Below are 14,747 nucleotides of genomic sequence, written 5' to 3' on the forward strand. Positions count from 1 at the left end.
ATCGCATTATTGTCGGAGGACACATATTCCAACAATCTCCCACTTGTCCTCGACAAGTGTGCGTCACCAATTCTCTTGTCCAATTACTATCTCCCACTCAATGCAAAGTGTCTTTCAGGTCGTACTTGCAAGTGATCATATCGAGAGTGGTTTCCTCGATCTGGAGAATAACTGATTGACCGGATTTATCCACCATGGATACATTCCGAGCGTGGCCACGCATTTCCAGTTCATTACTCCTCGAGTGGCCCTGAGATATTGTTATAACCCTGACTAGGGGTGGACAATTATTATCGCACTCATTCCCTTCGACTAGCCACAACCATCATAACCCAAAATATGCCCATTTGACCCCATTTACGAAGGTCGTAGTAACACAAATCAAAGTTAATCTGAAACTGTGCCATCTTAGGTGAATAGTCTTTAGTCAAAAGAATGGACTCACTAGAATACTATAGTAGCTCTCGCCACGACCAGGCTATATAAATTTCCCAGAACTCTATAAGCGGTCATAAGGCCCGACAAAATGTTCCTAACAGTCCGCCTATGTGATCGACTAGTCATTCTCATATGACTTTATGGCCCTTGAACTTGCCATCAATCGCATCACACTCTAGTCACTTCGAGACGTCACCTCATGTAAGTAACTATGGGCAAATACAATGCTAATCCGTGTTCACTAAAACGGGGTTCAATTGTCTCTACAACCCGTTGGATGTAACAAAGTATAAGGTGAGTTAATAATAACTCAAACGACAAATGTCGACATCACACTCGGGTAGTCAATACATATTACAACCTTGTGATGCATATTGCAAGTGTGTAAACACTTGTTGATTGCAATAGAAGTTTAACATGTTAAGTGTCCATGTGTTCAAACTTCTCAATCGTATTATCCTTTTCATTCATGTTATCACTCATAGCATGAACCTTACCAAGTACACATCAAGGTTTCCGACCTTGGTTTCGGTTCTTTATCTTGAAAGAACTTTCTTATCTATTATCATATAACGAACAAATTTGTGATGAATGATATAACTTATACTGATCAAGTACTCCATCCACACACAATGCACTTGGTATATGTTTTGTAGAGTCTTGCAACAATTTGTCAAGATGATTAGCCTAGCACTTCTCACAAGTCCTAGCATATTAGGAAAGATTAGTTTTGAGCAACTTCTTATTCAACTAAGTATCTTTCCAAACTTCTTATTTCTCCCTTTAGCTTGTAAAGTTTAGGATTTTCATAAATCTTTACGTGTGTTCGGATTTTCTATAATATGTGCAACCTCTTGACACATAACAGAGTATTCTGTCAAACACCGAAATCGCTCATCGAATTCTTCTCGAGAATTCATGAAGTTTCTACTATGGCTTACCAATGATTCATCATGCTCTTATGCATATGATTCATAATTGGACATGTGCATGATTATTCTAATGGTGAACACATTAGTAACTTTTTATCAACTATATTTAGGTTCAAGGAACGACCATGACTGCTAATGGCAATTCCATTTTCATTTAAGTGAATAACCTACGTATCTCGTTGATTCAATGTGTATCTTACAATACTTATCCAACATCGCATGATGTAGTTGGATTCATCATGGTCCATTTTCATCCAGAATTGAAAACTCAAATCTTCCTTTGTAAAGGAAGGTATTAGCTCGTCATTCTTCAATGAGTGATGAGTTATAAACTTTTACAAGATAATTGCTCCCACTAAATTCCATGTCTTCACATGATAATTTCAAACTCCCACTCAATTCCACATGTTTCGAAATTTACTTCTTAATTGAAACATTTCAAGAATTGAAATATAAATTGCATTGCCAAGTTATTAAGATAAAACCATATATGTTCCCATCATATCCATTCAAAATACCTATTTTGAAGTGGTCTCATCTTAACCTTATTAAAAGAGATTTTAATCTCTAACTCACACATGTCATAATGATGTGTAGCAATGTCATTATTCAAATATAAATAATATCTAGCACACGTCCTTCTAAATACCCTTTCGGAAGGAGGTTTAACCATTTCATAATGAGGTTAAGTAATGACATCTGCGTGGTTAAAACTTGGCTATTGAAGATATCGGTATATCAATCCTTGCAACCTCTAGTCATAAATCTTGTTTATTTTCTAGGATGTTACTTTGATTCATTTAGGCTCTTAAGTAAATATCAATATTGAAACTATTGGTCAAAATTTATCATAAACTAGTCAAAACTCTTGTTAAGATATTACATTAGTCATTTTTCTTCCAAAACTTTCTTTTGGTCTCTTCGTGTAGTTATCTTGAGAACATACTCTTATGATTACTTCACTTGGTCTCTTTAGTCATATAGAACTTACTTGAGACCATAGATCTCATCTATTGGGTATACTATATAAATAGATATACCTTCATTCAAATCATTCTACCTTGCGTAGATCTCATTTACACAAGTAACACAAATTTATCTTGGTGTGTGTGTTGTGTCCTCATTTTTCTCCCACTCTATCTTTAGAATAAATACACTAGAGATTCAAAGATAGCATATGAGACACAAATAATGATTTTGAAGTATAAGGAGAAATATCTCATAGGTTGACTAATATTTTTAGATTTTGAAGTGTACTTGGTGATTGTCATTCCTTTAAGAGAGTTCATAGACTCAATATCACTTTATAAATGATCATACACAAGCCTTAAGCATGTGGACATATAATGAATCCCATCATTATAGTTGTCAAATTAGATCACATTAAGTGAATAATCATATGTTTCTAAGAGCAAGCATTTAAATACGAATTTTAGAACAAGGATAAAATGATAAAACGGGTGACTTGGGTTGAAAACCAAGCCACCATTATCCAAAATACAACCAATTATCCAAAATACCTTTCCATGTCGAACACGGAAATCAAAAGGTTCTAAAATCCAAAACATAATTAAAATAAGACAATAAAAAGCGAAGCTCCTTGAAAGTTATTCCTATCTTCTTGATGGTTTCTCATGCTTGCTTTTCTTTTCCCTTGTCTTTGCTTGGTGGAGGCCCTACTTACAATAAAAAGGGAGATACATTATCACAACTTTGTATCACAATACCATAGTTGAAATAGAAACATAAAAAGAAAGGATAGTCATTTACCTACTGGAGTAATCTTTCCAGCCTTAATATCACCAAGGTATTTGGAACAATTTCTTTTCCAATGTCCAATACCATTACAATAATGGCATTTATCAAGAGGACCCTTCTTGATTTTTGAAGTGATAGCATCATTAGCCTTAGCTTTGGTGAAAGTGGGAGCTTGTTTCTTACCCTTCCTCCCATTCTTTTTGAACTTCCCCTTGCTTTTAGTGCTTATGTTAAGCACATCCTTAGGTGGGTTCACATTTAACCCCATGTCCCTTTCGGCTTGCACAAGTAACTTGTGCAATTCTTCAAGAGACACATCCTTGTCTTGCATGTTAAAATTCACCCGGAATTGAACATACGCTTTGACTTTTGATAAGGAGTGTAGAATCCTATCTACAATGAGTTCTTTGGGGATTTCAACCTTTTGAATTTTCAAGGTCTCGATAGCTCCATTAATTTGAGCACATGAGGGCTAACCTTTTGTCCCTCTTTGAAGTCGAGATCAAAGAATGCCGCGGCTGCCTCATATTGGACGATCCGCGGAGTTTGTGAAAACATTGTCACAAGCTTGGAGTAAATCTCATTAGCGGTGCCCATTTTAAAGGCTCTCCTTTGGAGATCCGCCTCCATCGCAAATATCAACACGTTTTTCATTGCGGCAGACTCCTTATGGTAAGCCTCATATGCTTCCCTAGTGGCGGCGGTCGACCTAGTATTAGGTTCGGGTGGAGAGGCCTCGGTTAGGTAACTGGGCGGCTAATTTGAGTTGGGCATCCCAATCGGAGAAATTTGACCCATTCTTTTTAAGTTTACATCGATCCATAAAGGATCGGAGCCATGATGAATTAGCGAGAGGCGTGGCGTTTGGGTTTGGTGTAGCCATTTGTTATGAGAAAAAGAAGTGGTCTACAAAACAAAATAGAAGGAGTAAAACAAATGTCGTTTTAATAATAATACTCGTGAAAACTAATTTAAACAAGTTTTATTGCATTTATCTAGTGACCTCTACCCAACTTAGATAAATGATTCCAAGACCCAAATTCATATCGACTTAGGCACGGTAGGGCCGATTCATCCTTTATCAATATAACTCGGTGGATTAACGTTTAATCGATTCTACTTTTAGAACTCTTGGTCATTAAAATTACTCTAATATTTATCTATAGCCCGGAACACATGCGACTACGGTCACGAATACTTCCGTTGAGCTCAATCCAAATTTCGAATAAATGTGTCCATGATCCAAATCCACATCAACTTAGGCACGGTAGGGCCGATTCATGCCTTATCAATATGAGTTCGGTGGATAGACATTTATCACCCACTTCCCCTACGTAACAAGTTTTGTACCCCGGTAGGGCCGAGTGCACTCCCTCGCGAAATAGGTTTTCATGGTTTCTACTATTTGATAAGGCTATGTCTCAATTGATTATTTTAGCGAGAGGTCATGTCAATTTATTATCTATCACGTTTTAAGTGAACTAAAGCGGTGAACTACGATAATTTTAATTGAAACGGTCGATAAACTCGATAAAATGACAATGCATGTTTTAGTTATGGCGATTTAGCAATGCATGCGACATATAAATAAAATGCAAACATAAAATAAATCCTAGTATGGCCTTCCTAAAATAGAAAAACTATTTAACTATTACATATTCGGAAACCAACTCCATTGGTCCCTTGAACTTAGGTTGTGGCACGCATCTCAAGGTAACACCGTCTTTATGTATCGCCATGTTGAAGAAATCCGTCTTTGGGAACTCCGAAAAAAAATAAAATTACATAACAAATTACATAATTTCCTATTATACATTTGTACTAAAATAAAATAAATCTATTAAATTACAAAACGGTGATACAAGATCACAATATATTACAACCGAATCGATATTCCCATATATTTCGGGTAATACCAATTAAAAAAAAACTAAGGCCATACTAAGTAAAATTACATAATTCAAAAATTACATAAATTAAAATTATGACAATCATAAATAAAATGCAGCATTATAATATGTATGAACATGCCCAATTTTATGCTAAATCGCCTTTAAATAGCCAATATCGTACATTACTCGGTTTTTACGGATTTGCGTGATTCAACATTCTATAATCACAAAAATTACATAAATTCATATTTATGCATAAGTTAATTACCCTAACCTCTTAGGACTCAAAATTTAGTCTTCACTAATTATTTGACCATAATTAACTCATATTTCTAAAATTACAAAAATAAGCTATAAACTTCAAATAAATCACAAAATTTCAAATAAATTTGAAATTTGAAATTTCAACTCATGAACATTATGGAAAAATACCATGACACTCATAATTTTCAAATCTTAGGTTAAAAATTTCGAATTTTATCCAGAAAAACAATGTTGAGGTTTATCGGTTTTAACAAAATAATCATAAAAACATGAGAAAAATTATATTCATCAACTTTTTAATTTTAGATCTGAAAAAGATAATAAAATGCAACATATGATGTTTTTCCTTAGTCATAGAGTATGTATTATTAATATTTCACTAATTAAGTAACTATTTATGCTATTTTTCTTCAAAAAATCATAAATCATGCATAAAGACTTCAATATAGCCTATTATTTTACACACATCTTTTAAAATAGCATGTGACAACATACTAAATTTCTATGACCAGATTCGAAATTTATCTCATATTAAACTATTTTTCATCTAAATCAGATTTTAATAATGAAAAATCCATTTTTCGAGCATAAGAAGTCCAAAAATTATGAAAATTTACAGGTCATCTCAAAATAATATATGTGACATCATATCCAAAAATCACTGGAAAATTCGAAGGTTAGCTAATTTTAGTCCGAAAATGACATTTTATTCATAAAATCATATTTTAATGCCATTATTATATAATATGAACAGTAAAAATCCATAAATTAACCAAAATATCCTAAAAACATTTTAGGACCATAAATTTTAACATGCATAATGATTTTCGTTATATATCATAATAACACAAATTTAACATGTTTTATATGCTAATCGTATAACTCGGAAAAACTTTTAACCGATTTGCATGCAAACAACCATGGCTCTAGATACCGATTGAAGGAAAAGTAGATATTTATACTTAACATATTCATATATGTTTTATGTTAATTTAATCATAAAATTAATTGGTGATCTTATGCATGCAAACTATAAACTATATAAATAAGAAATCTTTATCTTACATTGGATTTTCGGTTTATTAGGGCACAAGAGAGATCTCCTTCTCTCTTGTTCTTGTGCTTTCCTCAATGGAAGAACAAAGATCCAAGTATAGGATCTCTCCCAAAGTTTAATACCCAAAGCACACTCTTAATAAAATTAATATTATGAATACTAGTACAATATTAATTTAGCATAAAAATGACCCAAAATAAATTGGTTTTTGGTCTCCTAAAAACCGGTTTAAGAGAGGAGAAAAGAAAGTTTTATCTTTCTAAAAATTCTTAATTTTTGATGAATGAATAATTTTCTAATGCACTAAACTATAATGTAGTGCAAGTGATAAAATATAAGGCAAAAACCCCTTTGTTTTTCCTTGTGAAAAACCGGGTAAGAGGAAGGGAGGGGAGCCAATGCATGCTTGAGTTTGTCTTCACAATGACAACTAGGTTGCATGGCTAGTCTATTAGGGAAAATGATTGTGTTTTCCATTAACATAATCAACACAATTTTTGCCTAATTCTCCTCTTAATTTCGGCACACATAGATAATATGGACTCCATATTATCTTTGTCAAAATGTCAATTTGTCTTATGTCACATGTCATATGTTACATAAATTTGTTATGTATTTTTAACATATTAAAAATCAACGTATTAAATAAAATACGTCATATACAAAAATCGACCTAGTTATTCATAATTACTTGTACCAAAATATTTTACCAGTTTTAAATCACAATAATTTGTATTTATAATAATTCATTCAATTTCAATTGTTTCTTTAAACAGTACTTTCATCTGAGTAATGAAACAATTCGATAACTCAGACCGTATCTCATTTAATCAAATTTCAATGAGACACGTAAATATTACTTCGCAAATCGTCCGTCAATTTTAAATAATTTAATTGACTCGTAACGTTATACGATCAATTAATTGATCAATTAAGTGTGTTGCCCTTTAGGTATGACCTAGAGGATCAACTGATAACCACCGTCGCACGATAGTAATGTCAAACTATAGTCAGCCAATCATTACCGATATGTGTGGACCAGTTGACAGTAAAATTATTACTTCCCAATTGTATTCTTTATAGTGAGACTTAAACATGTGATCATCATGATCAACAGTTGTGATCGCATTATTGTCGGAGGACACATATTCCAACAGTTTTCTCCATCTGGAGAATAACTGTCTGACTGAAATTATCTACCATAGATACCTTCTGAGTGTGGCCACGCATTTCCAGTTCATTAATCCTCGAGTGGCCTTGAGATATAAGATAACCTTGTCAGGGATGGACAATTCCTATTGCACTTTTCCCTTCGAATAGCCACAACTCATCATGACCTAAAATGTGCCCATTAGACCCCAATTACGAAGGTCGCCGAACATAAATCAAAATCACTACAATACCCTATTGTAATTAAGCAAGCCTTCCCTTCCAATATTTCGATCCAGGTCGGGGTTAACTAGATGTATTGGTCTCCTGCATGCATTCATTCGTCCTGATAACAATTAAATTGCCTAATACAATTCTTATCGCAAGGCTAATCTATTCAAGTCAATTATAACATGTTGCTACCACGGCTTCCCTAATCCTAACATACTACGGAATTAGCTAGACATAATAAAAGGGGAAACGAGAAATAAAGGAAGAACAAATAACATAAATAATAATTAAGAAGAAAAGAAAGAGAAAGAATTAATACTGAATTATTGATCCGGAATTGAAGAACAAAAGTAACAGTGAAAGTGACAGAAGAAAAGTAACGTGTGATGATCCCTGGATGATTACAAATGACGTCCTAACTCCTATTTATAAGAAAATAGGAGTATAGTTAAACCTAATGACGGAAATTAAGTAAAAAGCCCAGCGCATAGCAAAATCCACTCGATCGAGTGGAATAAAACCACTCGATCGAGCAAACCTAGCCAGAAACTGCTCGATCGACCGAGAAAATCACTCGATCGAGTAAAGGCATAAAAAGAACTGGTCGATCGACTAGATTAAGTGCTCGATCGACTGATTATTCATCCTAAAACCACTCGATCGACTAGAAAAGCACTCGATCGAGTGGATCTTGACTTCAGCAGCTCATAATTCACGTTAGTTTGACTTTGACTTGTCCTTTTAGCTCCCGAAACAGCTTCACGCATCCCAAGACAGCTTTAATTCCCGCTCCAAATCTACTTTTCCTCCAAATGCATGCAAAACGGACGACAAATGGCCTGATTTCATTACTTTATGGTCCATTCCTGCAATTAAGACAAAATACACCAAAGTAGCATGTACGGGGCATTTCGTAGCATAAAACCACGATAAAAGCATAGAAATACGTGCATAAAATAGGCTAAAAAGACTATATAAAATGCACGTATCAAATCTCCCCAAACCAAACCTTTACTCGTCCACGAGTAAACTAAAATGCAACTAAAGGAACGGGAAAGATAACTCAGAGCTAGCTACAAATGCCCATTAAACCGATTTAGTGCAAGCAAACTAACACTTATAGCTAAACAGAGTCAAATGCAAACGAGTTATAGGATGTTTATAATAAAGCTGGACCGTCGACCCTGCAAGACCTTTAATAATGGACTCTCACGGGTCACTCTTCTCTCATGAAGCAAAGGGTGAACAATATATATGTAAGAGAGAAAGAAAAATAGTCGCTCACCTAGACTACGACCCACATAAACATGCATGCAATTAATATGATAGACAATTCTAGCTACCGCACATACATTCCAACCAAACAAGGTCCTGTCACAGCCGAGGGCTTACAAAAATATTGTAAAGTGAGGCAATGGGTAAGAAAAGGCAAAACAATTTATGGAAATGTGGAGGTATAGGCGGCCAAGCTAGTACCTAAACATAACCATATGAGACGTATCCATTTCCAACTCGATTATGAATTAAGCACATGCCCTTCATTTGGCATAAAATATCACCAAACCAAACTGAACTAACTCCTCAAAAGATATGAGATAGATCATAGGAGCAGAAACCGTCAACCAGACAACATCTTTTTTTTCTTATTTCTTTTTCGGTTTCTTTCTTTTCTTCACCATTTTTTCTCTCTTTTTTTTTCGAATTCCTTTTTCTTTTCTTTTCTTTCTTCACGTTTTTCAACTTTATTTTTCTTTCCATGTCATCCTCCTTTTTCTTTTCTACCAACTCCAAATAACGCAATACAAACCAAACTTGGCACAATAAAATATATACCGCAAAACATACACTAAACTAGCTTGACAAGGCAGGCTGAATTTGGAATGTAGCTAAGGGTCAACTGGCAAATTTGGCTAATGTGGAGTTTATGGGTAAAAATGAAAGGGAAGGGAAATTGTAAGCACCTCCCTGCATGTGACACCAACCACTAACCCGAATGTATGACGGCAAAAAGCAATTGAATTTCATATATGTGCAAATTGATGAACATGTTATGCAAGGAGTAACTACTCATAATCCTACATGAAACTGGTCACAAATGACACCAGTTTATACGGCTCTAATTCCTTAGAATTTATAAGTAGGTTGCCAAAATTTCAGGTCAAGTCTATTCGTTCAGCTAAATTTAAACATTAACTCGTAGATATGCAATAAGACAAAGCTAAAAGATAAAAGTTCAATGCAAGGCTTAAGCAAAAAGACAGATAATAGTGCAAATTCATCATGGAAATCGACCGTTCCGACTCAACCTATATGCTAAAATAAACGTGCAATTTTTGAATTTTTAACAATTTTCTGATTTTTATTGAATTTTTTTACGAAAATAAACAACAATGCAAACATAAATTAAATGTGATAACTGAAATGCAATAAAAACAAAATGCAGACACAGATATGGACGCATAACCTCCCCAAACCAAACTGTACAATGCCCCCATTGTACCAAAACATGGAAAGGAAACGCAAACTAAAGGAGGAAAAGAGTAAGTACGGAAAAACTCACAAAATTGCGCGAATAAGGGGACCTCCCCAAACCGACCATGAAAATGGGAGGTTGCTAAGGCCCGGAGAACCGTCTCAGAAAGCTAATCCAAGTCAAATACACTCGATATCCGTCCAACAGTGGTCGATCGAGTAAGTGGGCATCCAAGAACTGCTCGATCGAATGGGGTTGTGGTCGATCGAGTGGTTTTCTTTCTGCAGGCACTCGATCGAGAGGATTTATCAGAAAAAGTACTCGATCGAGTGGAAAAACCACTCGATCGAGTGATCCTCAGCGTGTACCTGCAAAACACAATGAAAAACAGCCCGTAAACTAACTAGACAAGCAAACTGATAAAGTCTATGGTATAAAAACCATTTATTACAACTGAAAGTAAATAAAAAGCAAAATTAAAATCGCCGGGTTGCCTCCCGGGTAGCGCTAGCTTCAGTCAGGTCCCAGCTCGACCTTCTTTTTCTTCGAGCCTCTATAATTAGTCGCAATCAAAACAGCTCAAAGCGCGCAGCATTAGATCGTACATCTGCGCATGTGCTACACAAAAGCATAGGTAGCACCAAAGTGGAATAAAGAGATAGGAAATAAAATTGTATAAACATTTAAGTCTAACAAATTTCCTATGAGAGCTCCTAAATTTATCCACAAAATAGAGGAGCGCGGGAGCAGTTGTCAATAAAATAGGGTATCGTCTCAGATTAACGAACTTGAAATGGTAAGGACGGTGAAAAATCTTTAAATTAATCGACCACATGAGAGGAGGTATAAATTTAAAAGAAATAGCGCGAGTCAAACGAGGCAATATACTATTAAAACGAACAATAATAAAATTATCGTTTACTACCTCAGGTTGGTTGCTCTCAACCACGGAATCACTGACAAAAGAATGTAATACCTCATCCGTGCTAGGAGCAAATACCGACTCATCTGTCCTTTCGTCGCCCTCAGTGGAATTCAGCCCATAAACCTCAGCTTCAAGTGTGTCCGACTCGGTTTTGAATAAGGGAGACTCACCGTATCCATTATCATCATCAAAATCGTCATCTAAATCAAACCCATATGACGAATCAAAGCTCCCAATGGCCAAATCAGTCGATCGAGCAAAATAATCACTCGATCGACCAACTTCCTCCTGAATTCCACTCGATCGAGTGGAAATATCACTCGATCGAGCACTTTCTCTGGCGGATCACTCGATCGACCAATATTAGTTACTCGATCGAGTGATTCCTCCCTCGACAAAGACTGAAATCCTCGTGTGTGGTGGTGAAATGTGATAGAAACTCGTCGTCTGAGTCATAAAAGTCATCCTCAGCATTGGGCAACACGGTTTCTTCATGGGAAAAACCGCTCTCGGCAAGGTATACCTCTTCTGGTTGCCCATTATCCGACTCACCGCTAACGAGCTATTTGTGACTCCAGCTCAAGGATTCGAGCGTCCATATGTCTGTCACTCTCTTGCACTTGGGATACAAGCGTCCCCATTAAATATGTCGACTCACGCGATCTCTTCTATCTCGTATCTCACCGCTAATCGAGCAATTACAGACTCGAGCTTATCAACTCGCGAGACATATTCTTGCACTTAGAATGCAAGTGTCTCCATCAAGGATTTCAGCTCCGCAAATTCTTCTTCTCGTATATCGGGAGGATCTTGTTGCGGTGGCCATTGATAGGGTGGATGTGGCGGCACAACTACGGCCGCATTGTGCTCGGCGACCACATCCCCAAGATTTCTTCCTTTCCCAACTAGCGGGTTTTTCAGCTTGGGCTTCAAACTGAGCAATTAGTCGGGAGACAGATGTCATCTTGGCAAGAGCGATCGAAGGTACTCAAACCTTCCCTTCGATAATCTCCCTCAGTAACCTGTCTAATAAACCTGTAGGCCTATCAAAACAGCACTAAAGAAAAAGATAAGAACGGCCTCAAGGTACTTAGTCTTCCCATGAGGCGAAATGACAAACAAAATAAAACAGATAAAAAGCGTCGCCTCCCCCCGGAACGCGCCAAAATTTGATATTGTCGTTTCGTACCAAAAATAAATACCTAAGTTACTACTAACGAAGTCGGTAAGTAGGGTCGATCTCCACATGGAGGCTAAATTGCTATCTATCTGTTTAATTCGGTCTGTCAGGGTGTCACAGGAATGGGGTTTTGATTGTTGAACTAAACTAATGAAAAGGTAAGAGAGGAATAAACGCAAGAAATTAACAAAAAGAGAAGGGAATATGCTAGGAGTCGGTCCACCGTGGCAGCTAAACTATCGGTATACTGAGGCGATCAGACTATTGATAAGAAGAGCTATGGTCGTCACCTTTCGGTCCTTAAACCGCCCTAGAGCGTAAATAGCTTAGCTTTCACCCTCACTACAATACCCTATTGTAATTAAGCAAGCCTTCCCTTCCAATCTTTCGATCCAGGTCGGGGTTAACTAGATTTATTGGTCTCCTGCATGCATTCATTCGTCCTGATAACAATTAAATTGCCTAATACAATTCTTATCGCAAGGCTAATCTATTCAAGTCAATTATAACATGTTGCTACCACGGCTTCCCTAATCCTAACATACTACGGAATTAGCTAGACATAATAAAAGGGGAAACGAAAAATAAAGGAAGAACAAATAACATAAATAATAATTAAGAAGAAAAGAAAGAGAAAGAATTAATACTGAATTATTGATCCGGAATTGAAGAACAAAAGTAACAGTGAAAGTGACAGAAGAAAAGTAACGTGTGATGATCCCTGGATGATTACAAATGACGTCCTAACTCCTATTTATAAGAAAATAGGAGTATAGTTAAACCTAATGACGGAAATTAAGTAAAAAGCCCAACCGATAGCAAAATCCACTCGATCGAGTGGAATAAAACCACTCGATCGAGCAAACCTAGCCAGAAACTGCTCGATCGACCGAGAAAATTACTCGATCGAGTAAAGGCATAAAAAGAACTGGTCGATCGACTAGATTAAGTGCTCGATCGACTGATTATTCATCCTAAAACCACTCGATCGACTAGAAAAGCACTCGATCGAGTGGATCTTGACTTCAGCAGCTCATAATTCGCGTTAGTTTGACTTTGACTTGTCCTTTTAGCTCGTGAAACAGCTTCACGCATCCCAAGACAGCTATAATTCCCGCTCTAAATCTACTTTTCCTCCAAATGCATGCAAAGCGGACGACAAATGGCCTGATTTCACTACTTTATGGTCCATTCCTGCAATTAAGACAAAATACACCAAAGTAGCATGTACGGGGCATTTCGTAGCATAAAACCACGATAAAAGCATAGAAATACGTGCATAAAATAGGCTAAAAAGACTATATAAAATGCACGTATCAGTATTAAAACTAAATTAAGACTATATTAAGAGAGTCTTAAGATGAGATTAAGAGATGATTAATAATTGATGATAATCTAAGTAGTACAAAGGGGTATTTAAACTAAAGATTAGGTACAAGGATTAGGGTTGCTAAGGGCTTAAATGACTATTAAGACCCTAAGAAAACTTGAGGAAATGCTACTCCCGAGGGAAATGCGCGGATCCTCCTTGCTAGTCCTGCCTCGATCCTCTCGTCTCGTGTTGTGGCACGGGCTGTTCTACCTTGTGACACTACAACAAATCATCACTTGCGCCACGAATTATGCCACGGGAACTCATAATTCGTGGCTAAATTTTGCTTAGCCACGGGAAAAACTTATTCATTATTTTGGAAAAAAATTTATGCCACGGGATAACTTTTCCTGTGGCAAAAAGTCACTTCCGCCACGAATTAGGGTACACCCGTGGCAAATAATCATTTTAGCCACGGCCTATGTCACACCCATGGCGAAATTTTATTTAGTCACGAATTATTCCGTGGCAAATATTTTTTTAGCCACGAACAAACAAACACCCGTGGCGAGTATCTTTTCCGACTTAAATCTGAATGAAATTTAATCAAATATAATAATATGAAAATACATTTGAATATAAAAATTTAGAAACACTTTGATTAATTTAATTAATATTTTTTATTGTTTTATTTATTTTAATAAGAAATTTTAAAATTTTATAAACTTATATGCAAGCAAAGAATAGTTTATCGTCTAATTTTTGATTTTTTACAGATCACATTTATGTTTTGTAGGTTTTTCAAATTATTGATAATTTAAAAAAATTGTTTTAATATATACTCTGTTTATTAAAGTCGTGAATTTCTTTTACTTTTTTAAATTAAACTTTATAATCTTGAATAACAATCTTAAATGATCGTATCACATTTAAAGATATAGCATATCAAATTGAATAAAAAAGTTATTTACCATCTATCTTTGAAAATCCAAAATTAATATATTGTTAAACTATTTCATTCAAAATTTTATTTCCAACTTTATTTGTAGGATATTTATAGAAAAATTTGAATTTGATATAAAATTTACGGAAATTTCCCATGGTACCCTCGAACTTTGCCAGATTACGCATGGTAC

This window comes from Silene latifolia, chromosome 10, assembly GCF_048544455.1.
Source record: "Silene latifolia isolate original U9 population chromosome 10, ASM4854445v1, whole genome shotgun sequence".
NCBI lineage: Eukaryota > Viridiplantae > Streptophyta > Magnoliopsida > Caryophyllales > Caryophyllaceae > Silene > Silene latifolia.